This window comes from Schistocerca piceifrons, chromosome X (genome assembly GCF_021461385.2).
Source record: "Schistocerca piceifrons isolate TAMUIC-IGC-003096 chromosome X, iqSchPice1.1, whole genome shotgun sequence".
NCBI lineage: Eukaryota > Metazoa > Arthropoda > Insecta > Orthoptera > Acrididae > Schistocerca > Schistocerca piceifrons.
The window spans coordinates 715,245,557-715,263,117 of NC_060149.1; positions in this window are offsets into that span (position 1 = coordinate 715,245,557).

Genomic DNA, 17,561 nt, shown 5'->3' on the forward strand with positions numbered 1-17,561 from the left:
TGCCAAATCTACATGCCGCCATCTTCGATGACGTCATCGCCACCATCTTGAATAAATTTGGCAACAATGGAGAGTGGGGTGGCACATATGTTGTCCCTCTACTACTCACACCATCCTATTTGATAGCTCACTGCCTTTTATGTACCCAGCCCTTGGTCCGTAGTATTTTTCCCTGAGTTACGTAAGCTTTTCGCTAGATGTTAGCATTAGACAGATTAGGGATACGGAGGCCCCAATGCTCAAAACTGCATATTATTGTAGTGGGACATAGCCAATCAGTCCAAAAGGTTTCGTTACAGCATTAATAAGAAATAGAGAAAAGTTAAGATGGTGTACTGCATAGTCTCCCCTGGCCTGAGTACAATGTACAGAACGTTCATGCAATCACGTGAAACGGACAGAAAAGTCATTCTTGGGAATGTTGTTCAAATCGCACATCACACTGGCTTGAATGTCAGTTACGTCGTCGAAGTGTAGACCAAAGTGAGCTGCAGTTTGTCGTTTTCTGGTAGGTTTGTACTGATAACACCAAGTCTCGTCACACGTGATGACTTTTCCCGAAAACACTGTCCGCATTTTGCATATCAATCAAGTCAAGGCAGGCGTTCTTTTTTTCGGGAACCGTAGTGTGTGGGACAAAATTTGCACACATTTTTTTCTTCAAAACATTCCTTAAAACGTCTTGAACACTTGATTTAGGATTGTTGCTCCATAGCAATTTGTGACACAACAACGTTGACACACTACGGCTGCACGTTCATTACTTGTCACTATCTGCTCAAAACTGACTGGTCGAATTCACATCTGTTGTTTACAACTGTAGGGATCGGCAGAAGGTAGCGTTAATCCTCAATTTATCGAAAATTAGCCTAATTACACTATCTGCTTCGGTGTCAACTGCACTACGTGCTGCCAACATGTAGTTCCAGTTGAACCACTACAAAGTGTTTATTGGAAATATACATTGTTTTACGTATACGTTCTTGTCTTTGGATGGAAACTGTGTCATGACACACTATCAACATCGCAGTGACGCCGAAATTTTGTACTCGAATACTGAGATGGATGCTTAACGAGGCCGGCCGAGGTGGCCGAACGGTTCTAGGTGCTAAAGTCTGGAACCGTGCGACCGCTACGGTCGCAGGTTCGAATCCTGCCTCGGGCATGGATGTGTGTGATGTCCTTAAGTTAGTTAGGTTTAAGTAGTTCTAAGTTCTAGGGGACTGATGACCTTAGAAGTTAAGTCCCATAGTGCTCAGAGCCATTTGGTTTTTTTCCTTAACGAGGATGTAATACATTTATTGATGACAGTAACGCAGGGCGTGGTTACGCCCCAGGCAAAATATCCGATGTTGAAGATACCGCAAGTGTGGCTTAGCGTTTCACTGTGTTGCCACAAGTCTACGCTCAAAACTTTTAGGCACAGCATTCATAAAATTTCGAGAAATTTTTAATGTTATAAACATACAAATACAATGTAATACAAACATCTGTAAGGCTGTTACAGTTATTCTTCCATTTTACGTTCCAACAATAGAAAATGAAGATGAGCACAACAAAGAAAAACTGTGGTGATGGCCATGACATCAACTTCAGACGTGATGTTTGCCATAAATGTGAACAGATAAACCCCATGTCTGTTCACGTCAAACATCAAGTGAATACAGACTTTTTAAATGCTTCCTTATGAAAATGTGGTAGAGACGCAGTTCCTACTACCTTAGATTTAGCGAGAAAAAACACGACAGACCACATTCTATAAACAAAAAAAAAATGGTTCAAATGGCTCTGAGGACTATGGGACTCAATATCTTAGGTCATAAGTCCCCTAGAACTTAGAACTACTTAAACCTAACTAACCTAAGGACATCACACACACCCATGCCCAAGGCAGGATTCGAACCTGCGACCGTAGCAGTCACGCGGTTCCGGACTGCAGCGCCAGAACCGCACGGCCACCGCGGCCGGCTATAAACAAAAACTAAGTGACATAAAATAGGCACCCCCTATACATCATTACTATTTTGAATCCTTACAAGTGAAAAATGAGGAAAGTAAAGATCCAGAACTGCTTCATTAAAGTTGTGACTATACGTAACAAAATCTCACGAAGTACTTTAGTTTTAGGAATAATGAATTATGGTTATCTACTGGAGAATCTTTGATTCTCCAGTATTCTGTTTTCTACTGCAAAAGAAAATTAAACTTACGTTCGGAAACTCTTTGTACATTAAATTAATCACTGCGGAAAAACTGCCATTGTTCATTTTTGAATATTTTAAGGCTATTACAGTAATAGCATTTTCTTCGCTCTAATGTTTAGCGACTCTAGTATACTCCTCTTTTATGTAACATAGTAAAAGTCATATAATCTTTGTCAAAACTTTTCCAAATACTTTTTGAGGAAGACAATGCTAACCCAAAATAGTAGGGACAATGTTGTAAGAAAACAGTTTTCTAGTATTTACTAACAATTCTTTGACCTATTTAACAGATTACATTGATAGTTCGTAGCGAAAGTTACAAATGAATCCATTGTGATTAACGATTTACAGATTTAACCGAACATATAACAAACAATAACTCGAAAGTGTGCTCTCGTGAGTTAGCACTTTCTGTCGCTGGCCCTTTCAGTTGTTAGTTCCAGCTATCACCGTAGTCACAGCGCTGACGGCGCTTGTGTGACAGAAACAACATCAGTCTCGGAACGTTTTGGGCGGACAATGGTTTTTCCTGAACCATCATGTTCGTCTTTTTTTCTCGATTTTAATCCTACCTTTGAAGTTTTCTTTTGCTTCGTCGATCGCTTCTTCAATATGCAGTTGAAGACACACACAACGGAAGAGGACGCATGGTAATTGTTTTGGAGACCGTGACAGACATATTGCGTCTCTGTGGATGCGGTGCAGCGCCGCTGGTGGTACGTTGCAGATTGGCAGATTGCACTGACGTGCACAGCGTCAGAGGGGCTGCAGCCGGACAATGGCGGACACGAGACACGCAATCTCTCACGGCACCGCAGCGGGAGCGCAGCCAATAGGGACGCAGCCGCCTGCCCTCTGCTCACTCTCCATACATACATGTGCATCTGCAACAGCGGAACACTGTCAACCTCTCTGTAATGGCACAGCGCTGTTGCATTCGTGCAGAATACACATCTCACTTCATATTCACTAGTGTTATTTAGATCTTAGTTCTTATGCTATGTTTTATATGAGTTCTACAATGGTCATGTATGCTTTGTACCATAATTTTCATTGTTTTCGGTATACAATCGCACCAAAAAGTATTGGCAGAGTTACATTTTAGTGGTTGTAGGTTAAACGTAACATGTATTTCAGAACAGAGCCCAGACACGTGCCACCTTACATTACATAGGTTACAAATATGTCCAAATCACCTGTCCGTAAAGTAACATACAGTGTTATGAAAATAAACATCGCTCTTCTGCATCCAAAAAAGTATTGGCACACACGAATGAATCGGACAGTGTGTTCTTCGTTTTCTTCACTGATGTTCACCTTCTAATAGCTAGTGTGCATCCTTTTAGCATCTATAACAGCAGGTAAACGCCTAGGAATGTTTTATATTAAATTCCGGGTCATATCAGGGGTAATTTTCGACCATTCCTCCAGGAGCACTTTCTCCAAGTCGTTTTTACCGGACGGACGCCTTTTTCTCACTTGTGTATAAAGATTGAGAGGTTCCATACCCTCTTTTGCATCTCTCCTCTCATTTTCATCAATTTTATTGGTGGTCTACGTCATTGCACGGTAGTAACAGACCGAATAAGGTTATTGTTATGAGAGTATTTGTACTGAGAGCTAAAAAAAATACTTTTCACTCGATTCTTAAACATGTTGAGTTACTTCCCTGTGTGGCATCGGAGGACGCGGCACAGTGCGTTTGCGGCTGGGAGCTGCACTTCCCTGAATTCTGAGGGGTTCGTACAATAGGCTTAAGCGCCTGGTGGAACGACTGACGTCGGTCGAGTTTCGCCTATTGTATGCAGGGCGAAACGACCTGCGAGACGTCTGAGTGTCGCCGCACTTTATGTGTTTACTGTTCCGGCGCGTCCGGAACGAAGATTCCTGGCACCGACTGACTGCATTGTCCTCTTGATTCGGAGAATACTTGTGGACTGTGCCCTGCTGGGTGCGACTGTCTGGCGCTGGATGGCCGGTGGTCTAGGCAGGTTGTTTTCGTAGCCGGTCAAATTGCAAGTTCAGTGCCCACAGCTGAATAGCAGAGGCATGACTGGTCAACTTAAACTGAGGCTAGTTGACATCATAAAGCCCTGCTCGGAATTGGAGGGAACGGTCGCTATTGGCGCGAATGATGTTCTGAGACAGTGTGGGGGAATTTTGGAATCAGAACTGAATGCTGATTTGCAGTTTTCGAGGAGAGTAGGGAGTAGAGCAATGTTGGCTTCGCTCTTGCGAGGCGCGGACAGTGGATTCGGGATCTGATCTTTCTCGGAGTCAGACGGTCTTGCGACTTGGTCGCTCGTTTTCGGAAGAACTTAGAATTCTCAGACAGCCTTCGCGGCCGGGTGTTAACACAGAGTTGCTGCACGGCAGAAGTCGGCGCCTACATCATCAGGACGCTGCCTACCGACGACGTGCAGCAGATTTCAGTACTGGTACAGTAGTTTGCAGCTCCGGCATTGTAGAACTTTATCAATTTTATACTGAATCCCTCAGCAGCACGCACGCTCGCTTTGCTACAAGCCCACCTTGCTTGTTTCTCCATGTGATCCCATTTGAACTCTCACTACTAATTGTGATACTGCTATATAGACGGGAGATTAATGTTTGCTTCATTAGGGCCTCCAGTCATTATCGTCAATCTATTGCATCACAGAGAGTAGGAACCCCTTATTCTCGATCCAACTCTTATTCTAATAATATTTCAGTACACCCTATCCTTTAACCTACTGTTTGTGTCGATAATCATGTCCATTTATGTTCTAATGTATAATAAATCTCATTGTAATATTTAATCCGCATATCATTTCGCAGAAATATGCAGAATCCCATTTCCTGTTGTTTATTATGATGAAGTTTTTTTGTGAGTAGATTACGACTTTTTATTAAATTATTGTGAGTGTGCACTTCTTATTTTACCAACTAGCAGGATCCACCATCATTTTCTTCCGTTACCGTTGTGCGCATAATTAATTAGGTGGTAGATGAGAAGGGGGTGAGTGCATGTCTCGTTCTCATGCAAAATTCGTCTCATTTAAAGAGGTACAAACTCGTCTCCACCCCGGCACCTCACAAGATGAGCCCACAGGTTCTCAATAGGGTTCAAATCAGGGCTCTGAGATGGTGTTAGAACCCTTCTGGGGGCATTGTAATGTAACCACTCCCGGGTTTTCATGGCGGTATGTTTTGGGTCGTTGTCTCGCTGGAAATGAAACACCCCAGTAAGGCCCAATGTCTGTGCACTAGCGTGTAAATTACCACGGAACACGTCGATGTATCTCATATGATCCACTGTACCGTGGATTACAGCTAGATTTCCAACGCCGGACGCCGCCATACAGCCCCAGACCATGATACCGCCCCCACCGTGTTTGACTGTGGGATGCATGTGTTTGATATCGACGTGCGTATTCGGCTTGCGCCAAACTTTCTTTCTTGAATAAAATCAGAACACATTGAACTTCGATTCGTCGCTAAATATCACAGTGTTCCAAAACTCCATCGGCTTGCTGATGTAGTCATTGGCAAACTGCAGGCGTTTCTGCAGGCTAATTTCCGATATGTATGGCTTTTTCCTGCGAGAACGTCCATGCATGTCAGCCTCATTCAACACATTTCGTATAGTTTGAACACTAACCGTGTTGTCGGACGTTGTCTGAACAACCTCAGCAATAGTTGCTGCACTTGTAGCAGGTTCCTTCCGAGCAAGTGCGATGATATGGTGACACTCTCGGGTTGTAAGCACTTTTGGACGTCCAGGACGACACCTATTCATTGTTGTTACAGTCTCTTTATATTTATGAATGATGGCTCGTACCGTGGTGTAGCTAATAGACACCTCTGCTTCGATTTGTCGATAGATTCTCCCCTGTGAATGGAGCAATACCACTCTATCACGCAACGCTACTGAATGTTCCTTCTTCTTCGGCCCCATGCTGACCACTATCGCGCAATGCAGCAACATACTAGCGACTGGGCCGTCAATAACACGCAATGTGTCTATTGCGTCAGCAGATGCCGTTCCGGTACCCGAAAACCCAACAATATACCGAGAAGCCACGCTCTGCACCAATACTTTTTGTGTGCAAAGGAGATACATGTTTGCCCTTAACGCTGCATTTCTTTGTTAATGGTAGGCACTGTGGGCAGAATTGTAATGTCTGAAATGTGACGTAGCACGTACATGTGCTGTGTACCGGAAGGTGCGGCGTTTGCAACCAGCAACGATAAATACACACGTGCGCTAATACTTTTTGGTGCGATTTTATAACGATTGAACTTTGTAAACATTTATTACGTACTTCGAATTTTGTAAATATTTATTATGTAATAGCTGTTGCCAGCAGCTGCGCTCGCACGTCATAGTTTTGTTAAGATGAGTGATGGTGGGTAAGTAAGCTATTGCACGTGCAGTAACGTCAGTTGCCCTCACGTGTCTCCCTGTCGGGTGAGCGTATCTTGTGATGTGCGTCCCACCCCTCACCTCCCTCCAACTACCCCAACGAATGACAACGAGGCACATACACAGCGTTGCTGCCTAACAGTGCATGTGGACAATTGAGGCACGAGCGTGCATTCTGCATCATCGTACATCATACAAGGTGAACATTATGCAATAAATTTAAGAATTTTTGACATGTTTGTTGCCGGCCGCAGTGACCGAGCGGTTTTAGGCGCTTCAGTCTGGAACCGCGCGACCGCTACGGTCGCAGGTTCGAATCCTGCCTCGGGCGTGGATGTGTCTGATGTCCTTAAGTTAGTTAGGTTTAAGTAGTTCTAACTTCTAGGGGACTGATGACCTCAGATGTTAAGTCCCATAGTGCTCAGAGCCGTTTGAACCATTTTGACATAGTTTATGTTCACTGATGTAACAAAGGTGTTCCATTCTTACTGCACACTTTCACATGCCGACTTTTTTCTAAAGTAGCATATGTTCTTCCTTAGGGTTCAAGCTATCACCATACCATATTTCTTCGAAACGCATCCAGCAGTTTAATAGTGAAAACGTAACAGAGTTACTTTGGCATGTGTTATAGTATGTAAGTACGGATTAAACACAGTCATGATTGTACAGTCATTGTATTCATTATGTTGAATCATATTACGTAGAACGTATCAAACAATTAATGCATTTTCAGAAATATGATAAAGTTCAAAATCCAAACAACAAATAACTTCTTCAGAGACCAAATACTTCTCCCAAATTCGTGTAACATTCTTCAAACCAGTAAATATCTTGGACTGCACACTTTCTAAAATAGCCTATATTCTTCCTCAGGATACCAAACTGCATCAAAATCCGTTAGGCGGTTTAGTCGTGAAAAGATAACAAACACACTTTCGCATTTATAAAATTTTAAATTACGTTATTTATTTCTGGTCCGCCCCGATAGCTGAGTGGTTAGCGCGGAGGTCTGTCACGCCAAGGGACCCGGGTTCGATTCCCGTATGGGTCGGAGATTTTCTCCGCCCAGGGAGTGGGTGTTGCGTTGTCTTCATTATCATCAATGGAAGGCAACGGGAAACCACCACTGGAATCGCTTCCCTAGACGCTCATGCCGTGGACCTCTCTGACGAGGCTTCTGCCATGCCAAGAGCTCCCGTAAGGCAGAACACAATTTTTTTTTATTTATTCTTGTTATCTGACTTTAATTAAATAAAGCTTACATTTGCCCCAACTTATGCTCATGTTACCTGTGAAAACTCTATGAAAATTAATGTAGTAGTTTTGGAGAGTAGCGTGCTCAAACAGACAGACATAACGTTTTAGATAAAATTTTAAATCATGATATCTTTTTTTGCGATCAGATTTTGATTAAATAACACCTACACATTGCCTTAATCTACCCTCAAGTTACTGCAAAAACTCCATAACAATTCATCCGATAGATTTGGAGATTAGCATGTTAAAACAGGCAAATAGATATACACTATGGTTTTAGATAACATTCTAAAACACTGTATCTTTTTTTTATCTGATTTTGATTAAATAAAGCCCATACTTTGCCCCAAGGTACGCTCATGTTGCCTATGAAAACCACACGAAGATTCATCTAAGAGTTTGGGTGATTAGCGTGTTCAAACATACATACACGACGGTTTTACGGTTTTATTGTTAATATTGACTTGGAACACTGTAAAAGATGCAACTTCGTGATCTCACTCTGAGTAGGACATTATTTTGTAAATATCTGTATTTCGTATAATGTTTTTAGGGGTGCAGTATTTTTGCCGCGAGGGATTAGCCGAGCGGTCTAGGGCGCTACAGTCGTGGACTGTGCGGTTTGTCCCGGCGGAGGTTCGCGTCCTCCCTCGGGCATGGGTGTGTGTGTTTGTCCTTAGGATAATTTAGGTTAAGTAGTGTGTAATCTTAGGGACTGATGACCTTAGCAGTTAAGTCCCATAAGATTTCACACACACATTTTTTTGCAGTATTTTGATCCATCACTGCATTTGTTGTTGCATTGCAGTATCGACGTATTCATTTTGCATTTTTCGTTCCTGGTACTCAGTTATATCCTTACAGATTCCTTTTGAAGCAACACATGCGAAATAATGCATATGGGCCACGTACATATTGATTGCAGGAGTTACGCTGAAAACGTTCCCCCGAACTTAATTACACACTGCTTCTGCCTGCTCTAAGAGAATATGGAATCTAGTCTGCAGCTGACGGTACTATGTGTGCTGCAGTCCATTTTCAAGGATATGAGTTGGACTGGCCAGCAGTCCAAAGCCACGGCAATTGCTTGCCAGCTGCGGATGACAGGACGATGGAACAGCGCACTCCGATTGTCGGCGCGCTAATCCAACTGCCAGACCAGCCTGGGGCTCCAGGAGGCACGCTCGGCGTTATTACTGGAACGTCAGAGGTGACCTCTAGCCCACGCCCTGGCTCACAGAGGTAGCCCCAACACTTTACACACACTACGTTATATTTACAGCTCGTGGAGCGAGTGATATACAATGCGAGTATCTACAGGGGTTTGACAAAAATATGGAAACACTGCGAGAAGTATATGCTTGAACATAAATGCAGAGGCTAGCGAAGCCCGCGGCCTGCGCTGTTCTATTTGACCAGGAACGGTATCTCTACATTGTCATCAATACGTTGCAAATCAAAGAATGGTTCAAATGGCTCTGAGCACTATGGGACTTAACATCGGAGGTCATCAGTCCCCTGCCAGCCGAAGTGGCCAAGCGGTTCTAGGCGCTGCAGTCTGGAACCGCGTGACCGCTACGGTAGCAGGTTTGAATCCTGCCTCCGGCATGGTTGTGTGTGATGTCCATAGGTTAGTTATGTTTAAGTAGTTCTAATTCTAGTGGACTGATGACCTCAGATGTTAAGTCCCAAAGGGCTCAGAGCCATTTGAATTTCATCAGTCCCCTAGAGTTAAAACTACTTAAACCTAACCAACCTAAGGACATCACACGCATCCATGCCCGAGGCAGGATTCGAAATTGCGACCGTAGCAGTCGCGCAGTTCCGGACCGAAGCGCCTAGAACCGCTCGGCCACAGCGGCCGGCTACGTTGCAAATGTCAGTCGCGGTCAGAAAGTGTTCTGTGTAGCTGTGAGTGCATTATGTCGGATCTCAGTGAATTGGATAATGACTAAATTGTTGGTGTTCGTATGGTGAGTGCTCCCGTAACGAAGGGAGCTGAAGTGTTTTGTGTTTCAAGGCGCGCGTATCTCGGAAAGTGTACTCTGCCTGCCATGTATCGCTCACATACGTGAACAATGACTTTCGGGACAATGTGTTGTCAGTGTCTGCATTCCACGCCAAAGACAGTGTAGCTAGCTTGCTAAAAAAAATCACGGAACTCTTTTCTGAATATTTAGGCAAGGCTGAAATTTTGCCAGGCCAGAACTGTTCCGATTGCATTATGGGACAAAGTCGCTTCTGAACTTAAAGGATTACAAGATAGCAGAGCTATTGCACCCGTACAAGCTAGTCAGTGAGTAAGTCCGCTGGTATTGCTCCCCAAACCTTCAGGTCACATCCCCCTCTGTGTTGACTGAGTCTACAGTCAACGCACAAACTATGATTGATACTTAACCATTGCCATGCCTAGACGATCTCATGGATAGATTCGGCGCTGGTCGCTACTTTTCAAAGGAAAGCGAAAACCATCGTCCGCTAAACCACAACGCGGACGAAAGTGTACACTGAGTGATCGTCGCGGACGTTGACTAGAGAGGATTGTGGCGAAAAATAAGAGGGCGACAGATGAAAAAGTCACTGTTGCACTCGCGAACCCTGTCACCACAGTAAGGGAGCTCCAGAAGCAGAGAACTGCAGGCCGGGCTGATACAAAACCAGTCATCAGTGATGCAAGTTCCCGTAAGAGGAAAACGTGGTGCTGTAGCCTTTAAACCTGGACTGTGGATCAATAGAAGAAAGTCATTTGGACGGGTGAATTTTGTTTGACTATGTTTCAAATTTCTGGACGGGTTTATGTTCCAAGTGTGAAATATGTGGGGCAGGGGGGCCCGGGGGGGCCGGGGGGGGGGGGGGGGGAGTAGAGGTTCGGTGATGATTTGGACAGACATATCGTGGTATTCCAAGAGCCACATTGTTACCCCGCAAGTTCGCATTACTGCCAAGGATTATGTGACTATTTCGCCTCATCAGGTCCATCCCAGGGTACAATGTTTGTTCGTCAATGAGTATGCTATGTTCCTAGGCGGCACACCCCTGTTCACCCTGCATCGTCCAGGTCTGGCTTCGTGAGCACGAGGATGAATTATCGCATCTCCCCTGGCCACCATAGTCGCCGGATCTCAATATTATTGAGCCTTAGTTTCTACTTTGGAGAGACGGGTACGTGATCGCTATCCACTTCCATCATCGTTAGCTGCACTTGCCAATATTTTGCTGGAAGAATGGCATAAGAGTCCCTTGAAAACCATACAGGACTTGTTTTTATCGTATTTACCCATTCTGAGACGATTGGAAGCTGTTTTGAATACAAGCAAGTTTCCTACACCGTATTAGGCTTGGTAATGTGTTGTGTTTTTCATGTTTCCATGTTTTTCGCCATACCTAGTAGATCTGCATACACATTCTGCAAGTTCACTATAAATCGTGTGGCGGAGGGTACCTTATTACCACTGTTGGTCATTTTCTCTCCTGTTCCATTCACGAAACAGAGCAGAAGAAAAACCACTGTGTAAATGATTCCGTACGAGACTTGATTTCGCTTCTCTTGTCTTCACGGTCTTTATGTGAAATTTATGTTGGTGTAAATAGGATAGTTCCGTAGCTCGTCGTAAACGCCAGTTCTCTAAATTTTCTCAGTTGTGTTTTAAGACACAATTGTGTTTCGCGAAAAGAACGACTTCTTCCCTTCATGGATTCTGTGGGATCCTGCCCACTCGTCTAATAAATGGTGCCTAGGAAGCTGTTTTCTCGGATAGCTAGACAACATTCAAGCAAATCTTATTAATGGAGTTTATTACAGTAAACTGAACTGACAATACTTAACTTTGCCTTTTCACAAACAGGTGTTGCAAGCAATTGGCGACATGCAAATAATCAATGTCCTTCGATGTATACCATTTCCATGCAAACAAAACATAAGTCACGACTAAAGAGTCGGGATGACAGCTCGTCTTCTAATGTGGCTCTTCTAGTGCGGCCAATGCTACCTGGCACGGCGCTTATATTCTCTCCGCTCCTGTCGTGGTGTCGTCCTAGTCAGCGTTCTATCGGCTGACGTCGTTTCACAGCCTTCTCTGCTGCAACGTTTCGAGCTGACGTGCCGGCGCTTGATGTTATGCCGGAACATTCCTCGCCCTCCCCCCTCGCCCCTCCCCCCCCCCACCCGGCGGGGGGTGGACGCTGCGCTGGACCGGAAGCTGTGGCTGCAGGGGATGTCAAGCTTCTGGTCGTAACCCAGCATGTGGCCTTCGCTCTGGCGGAAACGTCCCCCGGAAAAGGACCAGAAGGGTACCAGTTCCATTGGCAGGACGAGAGGAGGCGGAAGAGGCGAAGGCTCCGTCTCCACGGGGTCGTCCCGCGGTTTCGCGATGACTCCCTCTGGCGGCTGCTGTGGCTGCGCTGTTCTCGGGATCCGTGAATCTGGGAGAAGAGACACAGAAGGATCACCGTGCACATGATAGTGATGAAGTTGATTTTGGTGTCGGCACTGCGTGCCGTCTGCACCTGAAATAAGATACGTGCAAACGCCAACTCCCCTCGCGCCCACCATCTGCTGCCGCTAAAAACCCTGTAAAAGGCAATATCATGCGGCGCAGAGCGATACTTGCTGAGGAGGGTGGAGCAGTGTCCGATGGTGGCGGCCGTGAAGCAATTCCGCCGGCGATGGTCCACCTCGTGGGTGCGAACGACAAGAGGCGAAAACAATTGCAGTGCTCGATCCCTGGTGTGTGCGGAGCGAAGTTTGGCCATCTGTTGCTCGAAGGTTCTGACAAAACGTTGCGCTTCGCCGTGGATGGAGCAGTGCACTAGTTAGATGCTGTGTGCATTGCGTTCACAGAATGTTTAAAATTCCTTTGCCGTGAACTGAGAGCCATTGTCTGACACTATGACTTCAGGTAAACCCGCGAGGCAAAAAAATAGAGGGCAGCACCTGAATTGTGCTACGTGACGTTGTCGAGTTCATGGGCATAGCAAAAGGAAACCTTCTATACGAGTCAACCACAAGGAACCAACGAGTGTTCCAAAAAGGTCCCGCAAAGTCTATGTCCACACGTTGCCATGGTGATTGCGACTTAGGCCAAGCAGAGAATTTTGTGGCGGAGCGACTGATTTTCCGCACATGCGTGACACTGAGACGTCATCTGTTCTATTTGGGCGTCCATACCTTGCCAAGTACAGTGTCGACGAGCTAACTGCTTCGTACGAACAATCCCCAAGTCTCCTTGATGAAGTAAATGCAACACTTCTTTTTGCAAAACTTTAGGGATCAATACACGTGACTGTCCACTGTCATTTTGAACAAGAATTACTCCTTTGTCTACAGCGAGGCTAAGCCGACGTGCAAAGTATCGGCGCACTAAAGTGTTCTTTATGCTATTCAAGGAGTGAGGCCAAGATGTGCGAATGTATGCTAGCAAAATGTTCAAATCTGGATCAGCGTCCGTGGCCTGTGCAATTTTCCTATAATTCAGCGGAAATGACTGAATCAATTCGGAATCTTGAGCATCGATGAGACAATGAGATGCAGCAGAAGCGTAAAAGTCTGTATCAGAGCCAATCGGAAGACGTGAAAGTGCGTCCGCATTGCCATGTTGGGCTGTCGGACGATACACAATCTCGTACTGGTATTGAGACAACAATAAAGCCCATCTTCGCAATTTTTGGCCAGTTCGCACAGACACCAGTTTCGTCGGCTTATGATCCGTTACTAAGTAGAATTTTCTGCCATACAAATGGTGACACCATACACGACAGACGAAGCCTCTTTCTCAATTTGTAAATAGTTACACTAAGCTTTGGACAACACTTTTGATGCGAAAGCAATAGGCCTATCTTTATCACCAGTTCTGTGCGAAAGCACTGCACCGGTTTCGTAACAGGAAGCGTCAACTTGCAATACAACTAGTTTCTCAAGATCAAAGTGAACTAAGAATCGGTCACTGAGCAATGCATCTTTATGTTTTTGAAAAGGTACTTGTCATTCATCTGTTCAAACGAAGGGGACATTCTTGCGACGCAAGAGATGCAATGGAGCTGCGATGAACCGAAGACAACAGTTCATTTTCCCTAAGAATGATTGCAATTCTGTGTCATTGCGAGGAACTGGCAAATCTCGTACAGCTAACAAATGCGACTGAAGAAGATGTACACCTTGACTGTTTATGACATGACCAAGATACTGCAACTCAGGTTTTAAAAAATCACACTACTCCAGTATACACTTTAGTCCTGCATCAGATAACACACGAAACAAAGCACGCAAATTTGCAATATGCTCTTCATGTGTACGACCTGCTGCGACAAATGGCTCTGAGCACTATGGGACTTAACATCAGTGGTCATCAGTCCCCTAGAACTTAGAACTACTTAAACCTAACTAACCTAAGGACATCACACAATCCATGCCTGAGGCAGGATTCGAACCTGCGACCGTAGCGGTCGCGCGGTTCCAGACTGAAGCGCCTAGAACCGCTCGGCCACACCGGCCGGCCTGCTGTGACAATATCGTCCAAATAGTTTGTACTTGCGCAGTCAACTGTTCCAAATACTGTTGGAAAATGGCGGGTGCGAGAGCACTGCCAAAAGGCAAGTGCAAATATTTAAACAAATCCTAAACCTTCACGAAAGAGTTCTGTGGTTCTTTTTTTTTCAGCAAGCTAGCTACACTGTCTTTTGCATGGCATGCAGACACTGACAATACCTTGTCCTGAATGTTAAAGCCAAACAAATCAAATGAATCAAGACCAAATATGTTCTCACAAGCCGGCCGCGGTGGTCTAGCGGTTCTAGGCGCTCAGTCCGGAGCCGCGCGACTGCTACGGTTGCAGGTTCGAATCCTGCCTCGGGCATGGATGTGTGTGATGTCCTTAGGTTGGTTAGGTTTAAGTAGTTCTAAGTTCTAGGGGACTGATGACCATAGATGTTAAGTCCCATAGTGCTCAGAGCCATTTTTTTGTTCTCACAATCGCGTGATTGTAACACTGTAAAAGTCACTGTTCACGTATGTGAGCGATACATAGCAGGCAAAGTACACTTTCCGAGAACCGGAACGCCTTGTCCATTATAAGCCGTCAGTTGCATGCTAGTTTTAGACAGGTGTGGGGAGCCTAACAGTGACAATTGAGCAATGTGACAGAGGCACCCATGTCCAACTGAGACTTCACGTCTCACAAATAAGTACATGAACAAAAGGTTTGTTTGAGTGACATATCATCGACAAAACTGCACTTTGCTAGTTGCAGTCTTGGAATATAATGGATTAATGACATGAGCCTTGCCGGCAGGTGTGGCCGTGCGGTTCTAGGCGCTTCAGTCTGGAACCGCGTGACCGATACGGTCGCAGGTTCGAATCCTGCCTCGGGCATTGATGTGTGTGATGTCCGTAGGTTAGTTAGGTTTAAGTAGTTCTAAGTTCTAGGGGACTGATGACTACAGATGTTAAGTCCCATAGTGCTCAGAGCCATTTGAACCAACATGGGCCTTGGTGACTAGATTTTTGTGAGGGGGCCGAATTCTTATGTTTGTTCTGTTGCAGACATACGGATTGTAGATGTCCTTTCCTGCCACAAGCATAGCACTGAGGGGTAGTCTTGGTGTTTGTGCCATGAATAACACCAAGGGGAAGACTTAATTCTGTTCACCTGTGTAGGTGCCTGTTTCGAGAGCTGCTTACGGGGCGTGGAGCATTGTTTACTCGGCGTGACGAGTGCAAGTTGCTGCTGAATGGGCCTGTTGCAAACAAGGGACTCAACCTGTCAATAGCTGGCTGCTCAAATTTATCAGCGGACAGAGCACCTCAATCGTAGTGATCTAGTTTTTGCACTGCCTGTGGAAATGATGAATTGGACTGTTTCAAAATCTGTCCTGTGAGTTTGACATCAGGTATGTTGCACACGATCGCACCATGAAACATAACATCCGAATATAAAGCACATTTGCATTTGCATTTCCTCGTCATACTCTGAAAATCTGTTACCCACTCGCAATAAGTTGGTTCTGACCGTTTTTTATAATTAAAAAATTGATACCCAGCTGCTACCACATTCACTTGTTGGTCATAGTAGTTAGTTAGCGACTCTACAAACTGTTCATACGAAAGTTAACTCAAAGTGGCGTTAGGAAAAAGTTTCTGGGTTAGTTGGAAGGCTGCACTACCTACTGTTGAGAGAAAGTAATGGCTTTTCACAGTACCTGGTACGTTGTGAGCATGTATGTGGGCTTCAGACTGTTGCAACCACTCGCGCCATTCCTCCTCTTGTTCACGAAACCAGCGAGATGGTGGTATAGCAGTAGATGTTGCTGTAGGTGGTGCTTGTTCCATCAGGTGCAGTGTTGGCCAGTAGTTGCTGCACCGTGTTGAGCAGTGTAGATATTTGATGAGTCTGGAACTGAAAGATCTGCATTAGCTGTGTTGCATCTAACGCTGGCAACTGTGGCGCCTCAGCAGGGAGTGGGATAGTTGGGGTGGGCATGTTGGAAGAGACAAATGCAACAAACAGACAAGGCAAGCAAGAAAAAGAAGTACAAAAACAAAGAAAATTTCTGCAACGCCCACCTGAAAACAACGATAAGAGATTGTTAAAGCAAGTAAACACGCCTGCAAAGTAAATACAAGAGAGAATTAAGGCGCCAGCAAAACACAAAAGAAAATTCCGTGGCCGCGAGGCACTGAGTTCCTCTTATAATTCGTCGCCAATGTGGGATCCTGCCCACTCGTCTAACACAGGGTGCCTAGGAAGCTGTTTTCTCGGATAGCTAGACAATATGCAAGCAAATCTTATTAGTGGGGTTCATTACAGTAAATTGAATTGACAATGCCTAACTTTGCCTTTTCACAAACAGGTGTTGCAAGCAACTGGCGACATGCAAATAATCAACATCTTTCGATATATACAAATCTCATGCAAGCAAAACATAAGTCATGACTAAAGAGTTGGTATGACGGCTCGTCTTCTAGTGCGACTCTTCTAGTGCGGCCAAGGCTAGCTGGAGCAGCGCTTCTATTCTCTTCGTATAGGTGCCGTTCCAGTCGTGGTGTCGTTCTAGTCAGCGTTCTATTGGTTGACATAGTCTCACAGCCTTCTCTGGTGCAACGTTTTGGGCCGACGTGCCGGCACTTGATGGTACCCCGGAACAGATTCCCATCTGATTTCAAATGTTCAAATGTGTGTGAATTCCTAAGGAATCAAACTGATTAGGTCATCAGTCCCTAGACTTACATACAATTTAAACTAACTTAAACTAACGTATGCGAAGAACATCACATACACCCATGCCCGAGGGAGGACTCGAACCTCCGCCGCGACCAGCCGCACAGTCCATGACTGCAGCGCCTAAGACCGCTCAGCTAATCCCGCGCGACCTTTACTACATTACACGTAGATATTTATTCAATTCAACTGTGTCAAACAGCACGCCTTTAATACTGTACTCGATCATTACAGGATTGCTTCTCTTACTCATCTACATTAAATTACATTTCTCCACATTTAGTGTTTACGAAACATATTCTTGCCGAGGTATACTAGGATCGAAATTAGAAACAAACATAATGTTGCGCAATGTGTGAGGAAACAATGTGAAGGTAACTGGCTGACTAGTAAAATTCGAAGCAAGTTTGAACAAGAAAATATTGTATCTATTAAAAGATATTTGACCCATCTGGAACTTGCTAGCATTTTATCACTGTT